The following is a 10,000-nucleotide window of genomic DNA, read 5'->3' on the forward strand; positions in this document are numbered from 1 at the left end:
AATTTCGAACAATACTTAACAAAAGTCTCAAAGTTATGTTTTTGTGTCTTTCGAATCGGTTTGATCTTTTAAAGATAAAAGGTTCAGGCAGAGGTGATTGTCTTTTCATGATTCCGATTCTTTTGAGTGCTTTTTGCAATGATCAATGTTTTGCAAGAACCGGTGTCTCAAGTAAGTAAGGCCATCTAAGAATGATGGGAATTCGTCTTCTAAGTAGCAAGTGATTGAACGCGGAGATTTTCTGCTGGAGAATGGTGTATTCGATGGAAAAAAAAAAAAAAACGCCCAAAAATAAATAAGAACGCTGTGTGGAAATAAAGTTAAAGCCAAAACTCGACAAAATCGAAAGACGTTGATTAATATAATCACGACTGTCCTTCGTTTTCCTTTTCTTTCAAGCAATTGCTTCTCTTTCTTCTTCTTTTTCTTCTTTTTCTTCAGTCACATTTTCAGCCATAATTTTCGTCTCTTTCTTTTCGTCAACCATTTTTCATCGTATTTGTGTTTTAAACTTTTCCTCTATTTGATTTTCATTCTGATTATGGCGCAATCTCTTTAATTTGGTTTTTGTTTATAGATCACCCTCTCTCTCTCTCTCTCTCTCTCTCTCTCTCCCTCTCTCTCTCTCTCCTTTGTTTTTCTAATGTTAGAGCAATATCTATTGTAGAAAATCCATCAGTTAATTTTGTTTGCCCGTTTTATGGAAAGTCAACCCTTCAGTCCTCCCCCATTTTCAACCATATTTTTTTTCTTTTCGACAACCATTGTTCATCGTATTTTAAATTTGGTTTTTGTTTATTTTACAGCAGATCAACGCCACCCCCACCACACACACCCTTTTCTCTTTTTTTTTTTTTCTAATGTTAGGGCAATATCTATTGTAGAAAAAACATCAGTTAATCTTGTTTGCCCGTTTTATGGAAGATCAACAGTTTTGAACGTTGTGTTCGCCTTTAACAAGATACGTTGCCACTGATGTGTAAGGGGCTACTATGATAGGGGACAGATTTATTTGTAAACCTCGTTTATTGTTAATTTTATTATTTGAATCGCTTTAATCATTTTCTTGCTCGGTTGAACAATAGCTCAAATCAGCAGTTTCGTTCAATCGGTCACATTGAAGAAATATTCATTTCCAAATATTTGCACGTACTATAAAAACCGAAGTGCGGGTTTTCTTTTCGGAGACAACACATGTGTGCACGTCACAATTCAAAATAGGCACATTAGAGCAAAAAGCCTCTCGGCAAGTAGCACACATATGTGAAGGGACATCCACGAGCTACCGTACGTCCAACAACAGCACATTAAAAAAACGAGCTCCTTCAGTCTTTGACAGACTATGGATACCCACGAAGGAGTGTCTGCGCGTGAAATGTTTGTGGCAGGAGGTGCGCAATCGCCAACCTCATCTCTCCTGAGTCGACATTGTTAAATGCCAGTGACAAGTGAAGTGTATGTACAGGACGACTGGAAACAAATGCCGAGATAAGCGGAGAGCACATACAGCGCCTAGAATTCTTAAATGGTCACCCATTTTGGTACTAACCAGGCTCAACGTTGCTTTATTTCGGTGATCTGATGAGAACCGGTGTGTCAACGCGATTATGCCGTACGCCCAGCGACCTCATATACACACTGTTAAACAGTCGCCGGTATACACAAGTTCAAAGACGCACACACTCTCTTACCAACAGAAGTAAACTAATACACACGCATATACACCTACAACGTCTCCTCATTTTACACACACTATCACATGCAAATTAGTAAGGCGACAGCCGAAATGAACACGTGCACTAAGTTTCTCATTAGAGAAATAAAAACAACTCTTCTTTCACCTGGAACGTTCTTAGGACACTGAACTAACAATATTTATCAACACTACTTTTTTTATTGTTAATAAATCGTCAATAAAAAATAATCTTTTTTTATATAGACTTTGTCATCCTTTCTTTTGATAATGCCATGTTTTCAACAAATCTATTCATTCGTTTGGTCTCTTTGTTCTAAGCCTAACCCTAACCCGATTGGTCTCTTTGTTCTACGGCATATTAATCATTTGGGAGTTATTTAATGCTGAGACAATATTTATTGTCAACACTTCTTTGTATGCGATGAATTCAACACAAGTTGCCGTGTTTTTATTTCGCTTTTAAATATTTAAAGGATTTATTAATTTATTTATTGCGGACGATTATTCTCATCTTCCTTAGATGTTGTTTCACGACGTTTCGCCAACTATTCCTCTGGCCTTCGTCAGGTGGTAACCGTGACAGGGCCCGTGGCGCAGTGGATAGAGACGTTGAATCTCTACATTTCCAGGTGAGAATTGTCTGAAGATAGCGGTTTCAATCCTACTCAAAGCCGACCAGAGGTTTACTTGGCCAAAAACGTGGTGAGACGACAACAACTATGGATGGCAGTAATTGCTGAGAATACAGTTAGGAAATTCAGAGTTCCTATTCCGTCGGGGTTACCACCTACCGAAGGCCAGAGAAATAGTTGGCCGAAACGTTGTGAAACAACAACTAATAAAGATGAGAATAATAGTCCGCAATGAATAAATTAATAAATAAAACTCATTTCAATAATGAATTCCAATAAAAAAAAATATATTTAAAGGATTATTTATTTATTTCGTTCGTCCCAAATAAAACATATTATCACTGGTGCATAAAGGGCTACAACGATGTGGGCTAGATTTATTTTACAACTACAGAATTTAAGCCTCTTATTGTTTATTTTATTATTTGTATTTTTTAATTGTTTTACTTTTTTTTTCATTTTACTTCAGTGGAAGTTCTTTTAATTAATTACTTTTTTTTTTCATTTTACTTCAGTGGAAGTTCTTTTAATTAATTACTTTTTTTTTCATTTTACTTCAGTGGAAGTTCTTTTAATTAATTACTTTTTTTTTATTTTACTTCAGTGGAAGTTCTTTTAATTAATTTTTTTTTTCATTTTACTTCAGTGGAAGTTCTTTTAATTAATTACTTTTTTTTTATTTTACTTCAGTGGAAGTTCTTTTAATTAATTACTTTTTTTTTCATTTTACTTCAGTGGAAGTTCTTTTAATTAATTACTTTTTTTTTTTTTTTCATTTTACTTCAGTGGAAGTTCTTTTAATTAATTACTTCTTTTTTCATTTTACTTCAGTGGAAGTTCTTTTAATTAATTACTTTTTTTTTCATTTTACTTCAGTGGAAGTTCTTTTAATTAATTACTTATTTTTTCATTTTACTTCAGTGGAAGTTCTTTTAATTAATTACTTTTTTTTTTCATTTTACTTCAGTGGAAGTTCTTTTAATTAATTACCTTTTTTTTCATTTTTCATTAAATTTTATGAGTATGGGAAGGGTGGTTGTATCATCCGTCATTTCGCTGTAAAAAAAAAAGGGAGATAACTCCACATAATTCAAGTTTAAGAGATTTATGTTGTAATGCATACGAATTCCCATTAATCGCTTTAAAATGATTTTCTTTATAAAAACAAAACTACTTTTTCAATGTACGTAATTTTTGGAATATGATATTTTCGTTCAATCACGAGTACATACATCATACAGATCTTTCTTTACATTTTGTTTTTTAATACAGGGAGAATTCTGAACAGAAACCGGAATCTCCATTTATTTTGTTTTATTTATTAGAAGTAACGTTTTTATCGATATGTTCAAGATTTGTAAGTAAAGGTCCAGAATAGTTAACTGTTGAGAACTCGCAAACAAAAAGATATAAGCATCAAATAATTTATAACATAAGTGGTAAGATCAAAATGCCGTACCGACCTTTTTTATGTATGGAAACTGTGAGATTTTTTTTTTATTTCTAAATGTTATTACGATGAAAACTGTCTTGTTACATGTCAATTTGATGATGATGAGGAGGAGGAGGAGGAGGAGGAGGATGGCCGAGTCGTCAATTTTGTTTAAGTCTATTAAATTTAAAAATACTTAAACACCCAGCAGTAAAATAGATAACACACGCGGCTTGATTATAAAGATATTTGTTTTGTTTTTTTATTTTGTATATTTAAGTTTTTAATGACAGATTGACAAATCTGATTTTGTGTGATGGGGGGGGGGGTAAAAGACTGTGTTGCTCGCGACTCGTTCGTTGTGGTCTCTTGTCTACTCTTCTGTGTGTCTCTTTTTCATGTGGCCTAGAATGACGATTTTCGTTTGACCGAAATCCAATCGCATTGTTTCGCAAGAATGTGTTCGCTCGTTTTGACGCCATCTCCCTGGATCTCTTGAGACTGACTTTTTTGTTTGCCGTCCTTGATCATACGAAGATTCTGCACATGACCTTGGGTCACGTTTCCTGGTGAAATTTATTTAACCTTCTATCAGGGGTCTCTTATGCAACAGTCTTATCGACACATGAAAATTAAATTTATAACCGAGATTATCTCATAACTCAGAGAGTGAGGATGATGGCATTGTAAAAAAACTTACTTACTCTACCACTCAGTCCGAATGGGAAGCCCCAATCTAAAAAAAAAAAAAAAAAGTTCTAAAACCACATATAAATCGCTTAAGTTTATTCAAGTTGAGTGATCGTGCCAGTGGCCATTGTTTTCATGTATTGATAAGGCAACTTTCAGTGCAAGTCCACGCTCTCTTTCCCATAAAAAACTAAAATACTAAAAATATAGAGAAATCTTTATTTGTAACGAAAAGAAAATACCATACACAATAAATCATGTAAACTGATTAAGTAGTTTTATTGGTAAATTTTTACGTTCTTTCCTATCACCTTAACACTCGCCTTTAAAATAACGGCTTTTAAAGGTTTTCGGGTATGCTGAAAACGAATATCACATTTAAATTTTGACGCAGACAAGTAGTTTTCTGAGTATTAAGAATTTTTTTCCAGTTCATTCCTTAAAAAATGCCAGTGGCGTTCGCCATTCTTAAAATGGGGAAGAGGGGAGTTTGGAAACATGCATGCGCATTAGTACTTTTTAGTTGGGAAAAAAAACGTGACCACAAGCGGGATTACATTGGATAATAATGTTTTAACATTCAGAAAACTATTTGTCTGTACAAAATGTGATATTCGTTTTCAGCATGGTTAAATCCAAAAGTTCAGTATCCAAAGTAAGGACGCTGAAAGTGGACTCAGTTTAGCTACATATGGAACGGAAGTCAGTAAGCATGAAACAAAATATGAATTCATATAAACGTTTTTCATAGAAACTTTTTTTATAAAAATGTTTAAAATAAAAAGTAAAAAAAGGTAGTTAGACACTTTTAGAAGACGTTTATTTTGAATAGAATTTAAAGATAAATTAGAAAACTTAAAATGTCAGGAAAATGAGAAAATCATTTTTATTTACTTTGTTGATGTTTTAAGTCCAATATTTCGTTAAAAATAGCCTCATCCGGGTAATGAGTCAAGTCTGTAGTTTTTTTTTTTTTTTTAACTTTTTTTTCTTTAAAATAAGTTGTGTGTGTGTGTGATAACACAAGTAGTGTCAATAAAAGAAAACTTTAATAATTTATGACAAAATTCTGTTTAAAAACTTTGTGAAAAACATATTCTAAGAAATTTTTTAAAATATAAGTTTATTTTTTATGGTTTATTTATTTTAAATATTTATTTCATATTTAATATTTCACAAAGACATTTATAGAAATGTAAATAATAAAACTTCTCATTGTTTTGTTTTGTTTTTTGTGTTTCACGATAACACATATAAATAATAAAAATTTATCATTCTTTTTTATTATTTCGTGATAACTAGGGCTATGACAACAGTATATTCTTTTTCTTGTTTTGATTCTCTGTGAGAATTCTAGTTACAATGCCATTCAATGCTTTAAGCCGCCTACGCACAATTCTAGTAGGCAGCCTGCGATTGGTTAATTTGTATGGGCCAAAATAATTACTTATTGCCTTTTTTGTAAACGTCCATTTTGTTTTCAGTCTACGAAGAAACACCCGGCAAGAGAGACTCCCCAAAAGTCGGCTTTGAGAAGAATGACTTATCGACAATGGAGTCGCAACAATTTTTTCATATTTATATCAGCTAAATGTTTGGTGAAAAGGGACTTGAGATCTCTACAAGCAGAGACACCTTTTTATTGTGCCGAAGATATCCCAATTAGAGGATGGCATCATTTGAACATTTTCATCATGTTTATATCACCTAAATGTTTGAACTTTTCTCAATTCAATTAGAGTCCCATGGAACTCGATTTATGCCTAATTAAAGGCACCAAAACTCTTGCTGAAGAACACCATGAATTATCATGGACCTTTTTCCAAGGAAAACCACGCTACCACTCAAACTAAAGGAGTTTACTATTGGCTCCCAATTTGGGAGGCAAAACTGGCCTACCGTTTTGCAAGGACTGTACCCGGACCAATAACCTTTCTTTGATGTTATAACTGCATAAAATTTTAGTTTAAAGGTATGGTTTTGTAATTGTGGAATTATTTTTTCCTCTGCCAGGGAGTATTAAGTTTGTGAGATTAATTTCTCACATCTCAGGTATATATCCATTGATATCTTATATGTTTTTATGTAGAGTGATGTGGTTCTCAGTTGATTAATTGTGTCTAACTATGGCGGATGTATACTCGAGAATGAAAAGAATATGCTGTTGTCATAGCCTTAGTAATATCACAATTGTTAAAACAAAAAAAATTATTTATAGGAATGTAAAAAAAATAAATGTTTATTTTTTTTTATTGTTTTATAATAGCACAAGAAATGATAAAACAAATATTGTTTTGGAAATAAATTATTTCCATGTGGTTTTGTATTTCGTTTCATGCTTAGTGACTTGCCTTCCGTTTCATATTTTGGCTAAACCGTGTCCACTTCCGACGTCTTAACTTTGGATACTGGATTTTTGGATTTATCTCCACACAGTTATTAAGTACTGCGCTTGTTATAAATTATGATAATATTGGTTGGTTCTTTAACATGGGTGTCATTCGGCCCAACGAAATAGTTCGTCTTGAAATTGAATTAAGACAGCAAAACATCGAACCGGGAATGAAAATATGAAACGAAACAAAGCTTTCTTCTTTTTTTTTTCAGTGAATTATTATTGAAATGAAACGAAATGGCTTTATTTGGTTTTCCTTTTTTGTGGATTCGTACAATGCGCATGTTATTGAGGGGAAATGGTTCTTCGTGATAACAGGGGCACCTCAGAACAGTTTATAGGACCACAAACTCATTTTATACTTTTTTGTAACGAAAACAAACCTATAAATGCCTTGGTGATATTTATTTGGCGCATTTCTGCCATTTTTTTTTTTTTTTTTTTTTAACATTTGAGCGATTCTCGGAGCTCCAAAGAAGAGAACATTATGGCGCTATTTTGTACTCAACCCCCCCCCCAAAAAAAAAAAAACAGTTCAAAGAATTTTCAAGCATAAATGCTACCAAAGACATAAGTTACTTTTCTGTCTACTTGGATAAATTTTTAGTGTTTTTACTTATTTTAACCTGTTTTTTTTTTTTGTTTTTTGTTTTTTTTGAAACACAATTAGTGCCTTGTAAACTTGGAGCAACAAGATAACGAAAATCTTTCAAAGTTATGGGTGCACCGAGTTTCGACGGTTAAGTAAAAAAAATTGGTGCTAATGCAGAGGGTGATCCGCACTATTTTTTAAATCGTATTTCCACGTTTAATTAAAGTTTTATGATATGTTTTTTTTATTCAATTGTAAGGTTAAAGTGCAGAATAGGTACAAAACACCCTCCCCTCCCCATGTTAAGGATGGCTTTTTAAATAATAACGTTATTATTTCAGCACGGATAACTCTCTGCATGAGTACCAAAAAATTCAACACTTATATAGTTTAGACGCCCGAAGTGGACTTGGTTTATCTCAATATGGAACGGAAGTCACTAAACATAAAACGAAATACGAAACCATATGGAAACACTTCTTGTTTTATTATGAAACAATAAAAAAATAATCAACTCTTTTTTTTTTTTTTTAATATTTAAAATATATTCATGTGGAGAGAAAGAGTGGGCTCAAATAAATTTAGTGAAATGGTTTGCTGCATCGCTTCCATTTATTCATTTTAAGAAACTTTTTTATACAAATGTTTAAAATATTTTTTTATATATAACACAAGAAGTGTTATGTCAGAAATAACACGGATAAAGCAGGGTTCTTGGTTAGTTGATATTATAACTTTCGCCGGAAGACCAGGATTGCCCTTTTGGCGGGAATTTTGACTTCAAGTCAGTTGCTAACAAGTTTTTGGGCCGTCTGACAGCTCATTCATAGGTCCTCTATTTTGAAATTAATTATAGTTCTCTTTTAATTGTTTAATCAACAATGGGATTGACGAAGAAATATGAACTCTCTAGAGTTGGCAGGAGTTATACGCCTTTAAAAATATTATTATTCCAGTTAATGGAAATTGAACAATTGATTAATTATCAAATTATTTACGCATGTTTCTTTTTCTCAAACTAACGCCAATTTCTTCTTGGTCAAATAAATAACAAACAAGATATTTTTCCAAACACAAAAATATTTGAAAACGAAAACATTGTATAAAAATGAATGAAAATACAATTGTAAAGACACTTATTGGAAAATTTATATAAGAAAATATAATTTTTAATAAAACAATTTTGGGCATTTTTGTAATTAAAGCAACATTGTATTTTTAAAAAATATTTTTTTATTTTTTGTGTTTATTTATTTATTTATTTATTTCGAACAAATAAATAATTTTTATGAAACATCTTTCGAATTAAAGCAACTTTGAAGGATCAACAACAAATTTATAATTTTATAATTTTATTTTCCGAATTAAGCAACATGGGGTGTTGTTTTTGCTTTGTTTTTTACCGAAATATTTTTTGAATTGAAGTAACAAATAAATAATTTTAGTGAAACATTTATCGTCCCTTGTTTTTTTTGACCGAAAAGCGCCACCTGGCGACAGTTTAGTGAAACACCAAAAAAAACGTTCTGAATATAACGAAATTGGTTCATTGTTAGTTTTTTAATAATCAGAAACATATATATATAATATATATATATATATATATATATATATATATATATATATATATATATATATATATATATAGTAATGTGATTGATAATTTAAAATTTAAAAATCAAATTATAATTAAATAAAAATCCCTTTCATAAGAAGGAACAGCAACAAAATCAATTATCTGTACGATCGTTTCGGAAAACAATGCTTTTTATTGTGGTAGACATCAAGTTACGTACAATAGTTTTTTAATAAGCAAGGTCTCCTCGTCAGCAAATTGGGAAGGGTTTTTATTAAATTTAAAAGACACCATAAATAAACCTATCATTAAAAGTAAGGCAGATGTATCTGAAAAAAATTGAAATAAAGGTTAAAATATAGATTTGAATTTAAATTATAAGTTTGATTTAAGTACCACATTTCAAATATATATATATATATGCATATATATGAAAAAATAGACACACATATATACATATACATAGATATAAAGGTATATATATAAAAAAATAGAGAGAGAAATTTACCTTTTAATTTTTCGCTTTTTGAAGTCAGGAACTATGGTTAAGATACTCATTTAGATGTTTGCTATAGCTTTTTACCTTATTGAATGATGAATTTTAAAAGGGGGTGACGTCCGTGCAATAAATTATTTCCGTTAGCGTACTTTTGATTTAAAGACGCTACAGTTTATATTTCGAATGTTGTAAGGGGAGATAATTGTCATATTTTCTTTATTTTTATTTAAAGGGTGTAAGGGGGATAATTAGTCTAACTTAATTTATTAAAAAAAATCCATATTTATCAAAAATGAAAAATATTACAATGAGGACCTTAAAAACTCGGGATATAATTCACAAATTAAATTCATAAATAAAAATGATAGAAACATAAACTGCATTGAAAATAAACATATTAAGAGCGTAATAACATATAATATGGCAATGTCTTCCCGTATGCGAGTTAAGAAAAATAACCAAGAGACAAAAAAAGATAAAACCAAACC

General features: G+C 31.2%; 1 protein-coding gene and 1 pseudogene across 1 annotated transcript in view; one reads left to right on the top strand and one right to left on the bottom strand.

The window, feature by feature from the left end:
* LOC145285934 (gamma-aminobutyric acid type B receptor subunit 1-like) overlaps positions 1–10,000 on the top strand; it is a 408,900-nt gene that overhangs the window by 298,440 nt on the left and 100,460 nt on the right. The window lies entirely within an intron of this gene.
* Positions 1,501–1,618, bottom strand: LOC145286830 (5S ribosomal RNA; annotated as a pseudogene).

The sequence above is a fragment of the Euprymna scolopes genome, chromosome 10 (assembly GCF_053919585.1).
Source record: "Euprymna scolopes isolate OS-2025 chromosome 10, ASM5391958v1, whole genome shotgun sequence".
Classification (NCBI taxonomy): Eukaryota; Metazoa; Mollusca; class Cephalopoda; order Sepiida; family Sepiolidae; genus Euprymna; species Euprymna scolopes.